This window comes from Tauraco erythrolophus, chromosome 18 (genome assembly GCF_009769465.1).
Source record: "Tauraco erythrolophus isolate bTauEry1 chromosome 18, bTauEry1.pri, whole genome shotgun sequence".
NCBI classification, from domain to species: domain Eukaryota; kingdom Metazoa; phylum Chordata; class Aves; order Musophagiformes; family Musophagidae; genus Tauraco; species Tauraco erythrolophus.
In genome coordinates, this window is record NC_141482.1 from 8,363,705 (window position 1) to 8,370,710 (window position 7,006).

Below are 7,006 nucleotides of genomic sequence, written 5' to 3' on the forward strand. Positions count from 1 at the left end.
CACTTTCTGGTTTATTATTTTGCATTATGTTTGGAACTGTCTGGTTTATGTGTACATCTGCTAGTTCGCTCTTTTCCTTCAGATTTTACTTTCAAATTTTAGCTTTTCATCACCTGTTCTCTTATTAATAATCCATGTCTTAGCTCACGAAGTAATTTGCTTAATATTTAGTGCTTCCACCCTTGAAAATTCATCTTACCAGTACTCAAAAAGAGCATTGTCTTTTTCTACAGTGAATGTTGCCTTTCTACAGTGAATGTACCTTGTCTTGCCCAAATATTAGAGAAAAAACTTTATCTAAGAAGAAAACATTGTTCAGCTAGTGTTTAGTGTAAATAGCCTTAAGTCTGTAAAATCTGTAGTCTTTTTTTTTGTCTCAGTTGCTAGTGAATATTTATTTAGACTTCCCAGTTGTAAATAGTTAGATGTTGTTCTTAAGCACTGTTGCAGCAGTCAAACGCTTCAGCATTTTGTGCTGTATACTACAAAGCTACCGCTGGTGTGGGTTTTTCTAAGGAACGTTAGGAAATGAACTGTCTCAGCAAACCTCCTAGAACTTGTAGAAATTTGTTCTTCGTGCTGCAAAATGATGGAGCGTGGGACAAAAGAGACTCAGCCGCCACATTTGAGTTATTTAAAACTCCTTCAAAAAAAGGAAGGAGAGGGAGAATCTTTCAGTAGTGAGTGCACCTTCGTGTTCCCCCATCTGCAAACCACAGGTGAAAATGTTGAGCCCTGGCTCTGTCTTCGATGTGGCTGCGGGTTCTGATTTGGGCTGTGGGGACTGGCCTCTGTCAGACCAGCTCAGCAGATTGTTCCTGCGTGGCCGAGAAGCGCTGCTGCAACGCTGCGCTTTTACCCAGAGGAGGGTTGGTGGACACCGAGTGGCAACAGGGCATGTAAAAATACAGGTGAGAGAGGGGTTAGCGGGTCAATGTTGTGCGTTCCACAGCTGGTTTGATTGTTTCAGTTCTGCTTAGCCCCCACCTCGCGTACTGCATCCCTTTGCAGGGCTTGGGTTTTGCACTCTGGTTGCCCATCTGTGAAACAGGGATAAATGAACTTTCCTGCTTTGAGAACGGTTTGTTGTTGATGAGGAACAATTAACCCTCCTTGCTGTGTGACTGAAGGGTCAGTAACTGTTCAGGTGCAGTTATGAAGCATCGCTTTTCAGAAAGAAATTAATGCTTAATTTAAAACCTCATTTCTTAGAGCTAAAACTTTTTCTTGGACATTGTTTATGACATGATTTTAAGTTGGTGATGTCAAGAAGTCCTTGTAATTTGAATCTGGGTGGTTTTGTTTGGTATCTGTTCTGTTTCTCATTCCACTCTGTTCTTCCATAAAAAACCCTCCCTGCCTGGTGCTGGCGGGTCGTGAATGGATGCAAAGAAAGTTGTAATGGCGTACACATGCAAGTTCATAACAAGTGGTATAATGAGCATGTTGTAACTTCCAGCCTTCCCGATGTGTGCATCCTAAGGAGTAGGACACCCTTCCATATTATGGTCCTGACAATGAACAAAACCTGTTTCTTTGAGGATTTAGTCTCTCCTGTATTTTCAAGTGGTTTATCTGAGTTCGGAGCAAGTCTTTGGTAGGCACCATGCGAGACCCCCCTTTTTGCCAAACCTGTTGTTCAACAACAAGGCCGTTGTCTTCCTCCGATAAGAGGCAGAAATGTGCTCTTACAGCCGGGGACACACAAGTGTGTTTGCAGTCATGGGAATCTGTGAAGTAGTCCATTCCTCTGCGGTGTCAAGTTCACCAGCCTCATTCTAAATGGATATTTATCAATTACTTAAAGTTTGCCAACAGTGAAGTCACCTGTGTCACCCAAAGCAGTATAGTTCTTTGCAGCCAATACTATCAGAAAGCATTTTCTTGATGCACTTTTAAGCCTCTCGCCTCTAGTTCTGTCACTCTAAGCATGAAGAAGAGATTATTTTTTTCCACTCCAGAAACCTTTTATGTACTTGAAGACTGCTGGTTGTCAGGCCCAAGCCAGCCCTCCTCTCTTCAGCATATACAAGTCCAAATCCTTTAGTGTTTTTCTTATAGGTTATATTTTTCTAAAGCTGAATGTTTTCTGCTTTTGCGTCGCTACTTTGTTTTTGCCAACTGGATCCACATCTGTCTTGAAGCATGGTACCCGTGTGTGGATGCAGTGCTGCAGCTGAGGGCTCGGTAACACTGAGTACAGGCTAGAAGGACTACTTCAGCTGTCTCTCAGGTTAGGCTTCCATTTCTGCAGCTCAGCATGATGATTGCTTTTTCTGTAAGAGTCTGTCAGCACTGGCTTGTGTTAGGTAGTGGTGTTATCTTGGTTGTAACTCTTCTCCCATTCTGCTGGCATCAACTGGTGATTTTTCTGTCTTATGTTTGATCAGCGGACAGTATCTGCCCAGAATCCTGCACTTGGTCGTGCTGAGATCAAGTGATTCACTTTTGAGCCTGGTTAGACCACCAGAGGTGGCTGGAGAAAATGCAGTTGTCTTTATACAACTTGGTTTTGATCCCGCCTTGGAGTATTATCCATCTCCTTGTTTTCCAGGTGCTTAATTAAGCCTTCAGAAAAACTTCTAGAAGAAGAGTTGAACTGATAGGACTGTAATCCTCTTGTCTGTTTTCTTCACTCTCCAGTTAAAAAAAATAGGCACAATGTCTGGCTTTTTCAGGCTCCGTGTCCTCCACTGTTCTGCAGCACTCCTCAAAGATAACTGGTTACAATTCTAAGATTTGTTGTAGGATGTTGAAATGGCCATCTGAAGTAAATTCAAGAGCTTGTTTATCTACGTTCGCTTCTAACCTTCATCAAGATTGAGATCTTATGCACTTTGTTGCTGGTAGTAATGTTGCTAGCATCTGCCTGCAGTTGGCTTTAGTCATGGAAAAGAAGGATTAAACACTTTGTGCTATATTTGTAAGCAGAATAAAAAATGGTTTGAGTTCCATTTAGAGCTGTCCATGCAGTGACAAGTTACATATCCAGTACTGAAACAATTCTATTCTACAATGGTTTTAGCTAGGTTGGTTTTTTATATGCCTATTTATGAGTGAAATCATTAGACTGGAAATGTAGTCAAAAGGTGAAATTTATATCAGATTTTTGCAGTTAACAGCTGCCAGAGCTTCTCAGGTTAGTGGCTGGCTTTTGGTTTGGCTTTGTGAACTAATGTCTGGGTCTAATTTCAATAGCTGATCTCTGGGGCTGTTAGGAAGAAGGTTAACTTCTACAGAACTGGAAGCCTTACCACCGGGGAAAAAAAACTTGCAAAGGACTTTTATAATCCTGCAGAGAGCACTATCGTGAGGTTCCACTGTTTGTGTAGGAAAGTCACTTGGGTTTAGGGAAGGAGCAAGAAAAGAAGATTCTTGGGTCAGGTTGGAATTTCTGCTTGGAAAGACATAGCCTCCGTTGAGCAGTCTGTCAGTGAGAATTTAGTGGTCATCCAAATTCTTGTCATCCAAACAGATGAGGCAAACTCAATGTAGTGGTGAGACATTTACTACAGAAGATCTTTTTGTAGTTTAGGAAGCAAAATGCTAACTCTCAGTTTTTCCTTTTAGGCATTCTCCACCATAAATATCCTATTCAGAACTAAATCCAAGTCTTCGCTCTCTGGATCTCCTAAAGGTACAGGACATTTACTTAAAATGTTAAAGTGTCTTACCTTTTATTTGCATTATATTAAAGAAACCACAAGTTGTTGTAAAACATGATTATCCACAGGAAGTGTCTGGTTTTTCTTTGATCCTCTGGCTTCTATCTGCAACACCTTTGACAATTATGACACAAAAAAAAGCCCCGAGAGAACTTTTATCTGAAAATGCTACATTCTTTCTTTTATATAGGAAGATTTTAATTTATTTTTGGCTGAGTAGACTGAGACTATGTTCACATCTTTGTGCATTTCTTTGCCTTTTTGGTTACCTTAGTGACTTCCGAACTTTACGTTTTAATGTATTCAAAATTTCTGGGAATATTCTAGGCCTTGATGTGTCAAAAGAAAGTAAAAATCTAAAAACTGGAGTGGGTAACAGGGCTCTGTCATCTGAAAATCCATCGCTCTTAAGTTTTTTATTGTCCATAGGTCATTGAATTGTTTGATGGCAGCCGTTACCATCATGAGGATAATATTCTAGCACAACACTGTCTCAATAAAACTTAAAATATTAATGTCTGAGTTAGCGAAAAGTAAGTGTGGAAGGGTGGGAAAGGAGCAAGTTATGTGATTAGCTGCTGGGATGGTATGAGTAACCATGAGTATTGTTCATTCACGTATCTTTCAATGTCTGTGAGTGCTTTTAAGTTCTAGCAATGCCTCGAGTATTGTATTGGGGTCAGTTACTTGTACTAGTATTTGTCTTGAAAAGTTTGAAGTAGCTAGCCTCTGATTACCACTGAAATATTGGCATCTTTTTCTTTATCTACTGAAACAGCCATTGTATGTTGTTAGCCTTAACTTTCTAGATTGTGGTGCTTTTTCTTGGATAGTTAGAGTTTTGTAATCCTCTTGTAGGGTAAAGGGCATATTACTTTGTAAAAGCACTGTAAACCCTATTAATCCCCAAATAACCTATAATTAAATGTGCAAGGATGGACAGTGAGTTCTTATATACTAGTGTAATATTTCATACAAATCAACTACAGTATCAAAAGCTTCACAGGTAGTTGAAAAAATGTAAACGAAATTCCAGGGTTTTTTTGTCCCATTCTTCTTTGAAGTTGCTTGTCAAAATATGAGCTAAGTGTTTTTAAAAAGAAAACAATTATATTTGTATATATAAACTTATAGTGTATAATCTTGTAAGTTACTACCTAGTGTCTAAAATTGTCAGAAATTTGTCAAGTGGAATTTCAGCCATTCACAAGATGGTTTTAATACCATCCAATATTCTGCCTGAAATAGTTCTGAATTGGTGCTTACAGGATGTAGATTCAACTTTTGATCTGAATATAAAAACGTGTGAGATTGGTGCATTGGGGAAGGAGAGAGAAACATGATAATGATGTAGCAATTTATGTAGAAACAAGGATTGTACTCTAGGTTGAAAACAATACATTCATTGGGAAAGTTTTATTTTCATTGCAATTCAGTTCTCTCCCTTATGATAAATTTCTGTTCAGCTGTGGCAAAAGACTGACTTGGCCAGGTACTCAGCTGCTTGAATGTCTTGGGGGTAAACCTTGAACAGCAGTGCATTCTACAGGTTTCAGATTCCTACTTCAAGTAAAGATTTAGCTTATTGATTCCTTAAAATGTCCTTCCTCCACCTTTAGAAACAGTAATGAAAGGAGCACTCACCAGGAGCCTGTTGAGTACATCTTTTCTTTCTTGCTAAGTTAATGGCTCCAGAGGCCAGGTATTCGTAGGGTAATTTTGGTCAGGGCATCATGGCCACACTTGTGGTTGCAAAGCATTTTGCAAAGAGAGGTGGGTGGGATTGTTACCATCTCGAAGATGCATGAAGTGGGCTGTGCCGAGACTCTCACTACTGGCTTTGCTGGTGAGGTCGGAAGTCTTTTGGATTCCCAGAAGGTACATGAGGACTGAACTCTTCCAGTTTGTTGAAAGGTTGGGGACGGACAGGTGGTGAATTCCAGCGAGGTGGCTTCTACAGCTTTCCTAGGTCATTACTAGTCCATTTAGATGTGACTGAGCCGCCAGACTGCCGAAATACTTGGGCGATTGGTCTCTTGGCTGAGAATAAGCAGATTGTGAGCCACGGATGTGTCTGCAGCAATTTTTTTTGTCTGGTCATGGAATGTGCACAGCTGAAGTCTATTTCAAATTGGATTGGTTTCCAAAACCTTATTGTTTCAAGCCCTAGGATGTGACCTCAAGACTCTGCAGATTTTTGTGAATAACAGCTGAATTGTCTGTCTTGAGTATCGTTGTAACCAGAGGTGTTTGAAGAAAAGCTTTTTCAAGCTGAAAATTGGTGGCTGTAACTCTTGATGGAAAGAGGGCTGGGCAGAGAGCAGTCTGAGCTGTACTGCTGCGAGGTTCTCGAGTAGTCTGCTGTAAATATAGAAAGTGAACTAATAATAACCTTGTCAGGGACTTCCCTTCTTGGGAAAACAAATTACTAGGGATCGGTGTACTGTTCTTCTCTGCATTGTGTGACAGTTGACAAGAAAACCACTTTCGTATGTGTATTTTGGAGCTGAAATTCCTTGTTCTCTAAAACCAGGTGATGGCAAGTAAACGAAGGGTAGTGCCTTCCTTTAAAAGCAAGGTGCTTGTAGGCAGAGTTTTCCAAGAATAATTTCAGACTTTCTTTCCAGCAGGATCTGAAAGATTCTGATGTTATTGACTCCAAAGTAAAACATTTTGGTGCTGTCTTCTCAAAATGTGTGGATTAGAAACTGTTCAACTTCATTTACTTTGAAGGGCATTGCACTTCAGCAGGAAAGGAGAATTAGCCTTTTTGTTGCACTGCAAGACTTTGTAGTCTTTTTCAGGCAATTATTATTGTTGTATTATGTTTGAAAATCTTCAGTGTTTCTCGTGATGCTCCTGGGAATGAAACAGTGGTTATAAAAGCATTACCCCGGAGTCTTATTCTACATACTTTTCTTCCTTGTCTTACAACTTCTTGGAGTTCCGTTAGATAGACTCCCTAATACCTTTTTCATGGTTACGATGCACCCGATGTGTAACTTCTGCAAATTCAGTAGTCAAATACAGGATTTGATTTGAGTATAATCTACGTATAGGTTTTCTGAACTAATTTCATTCTCTAGTAAAAAAACAAAGTTATCCAACTGATAGTAGAAGCCTGACATGTTTATGATGTTTTTTCAGAGTAAAAATATTCCAGATGGTAGATTTGTTGGTGTATCTGTTATTTCTTTTCTCTTATTTAAATACGTAAGTAAGTCTTTGCATCCATGAACGTAGTAACCTAGGTTCTCCTCTTAGGCTTGTTTTGTCAGTAACTAGCTAAAAACTTCGCTCTGACTCATTGCTGCTCCTCGTACATTTGGAAGTCCATTCAC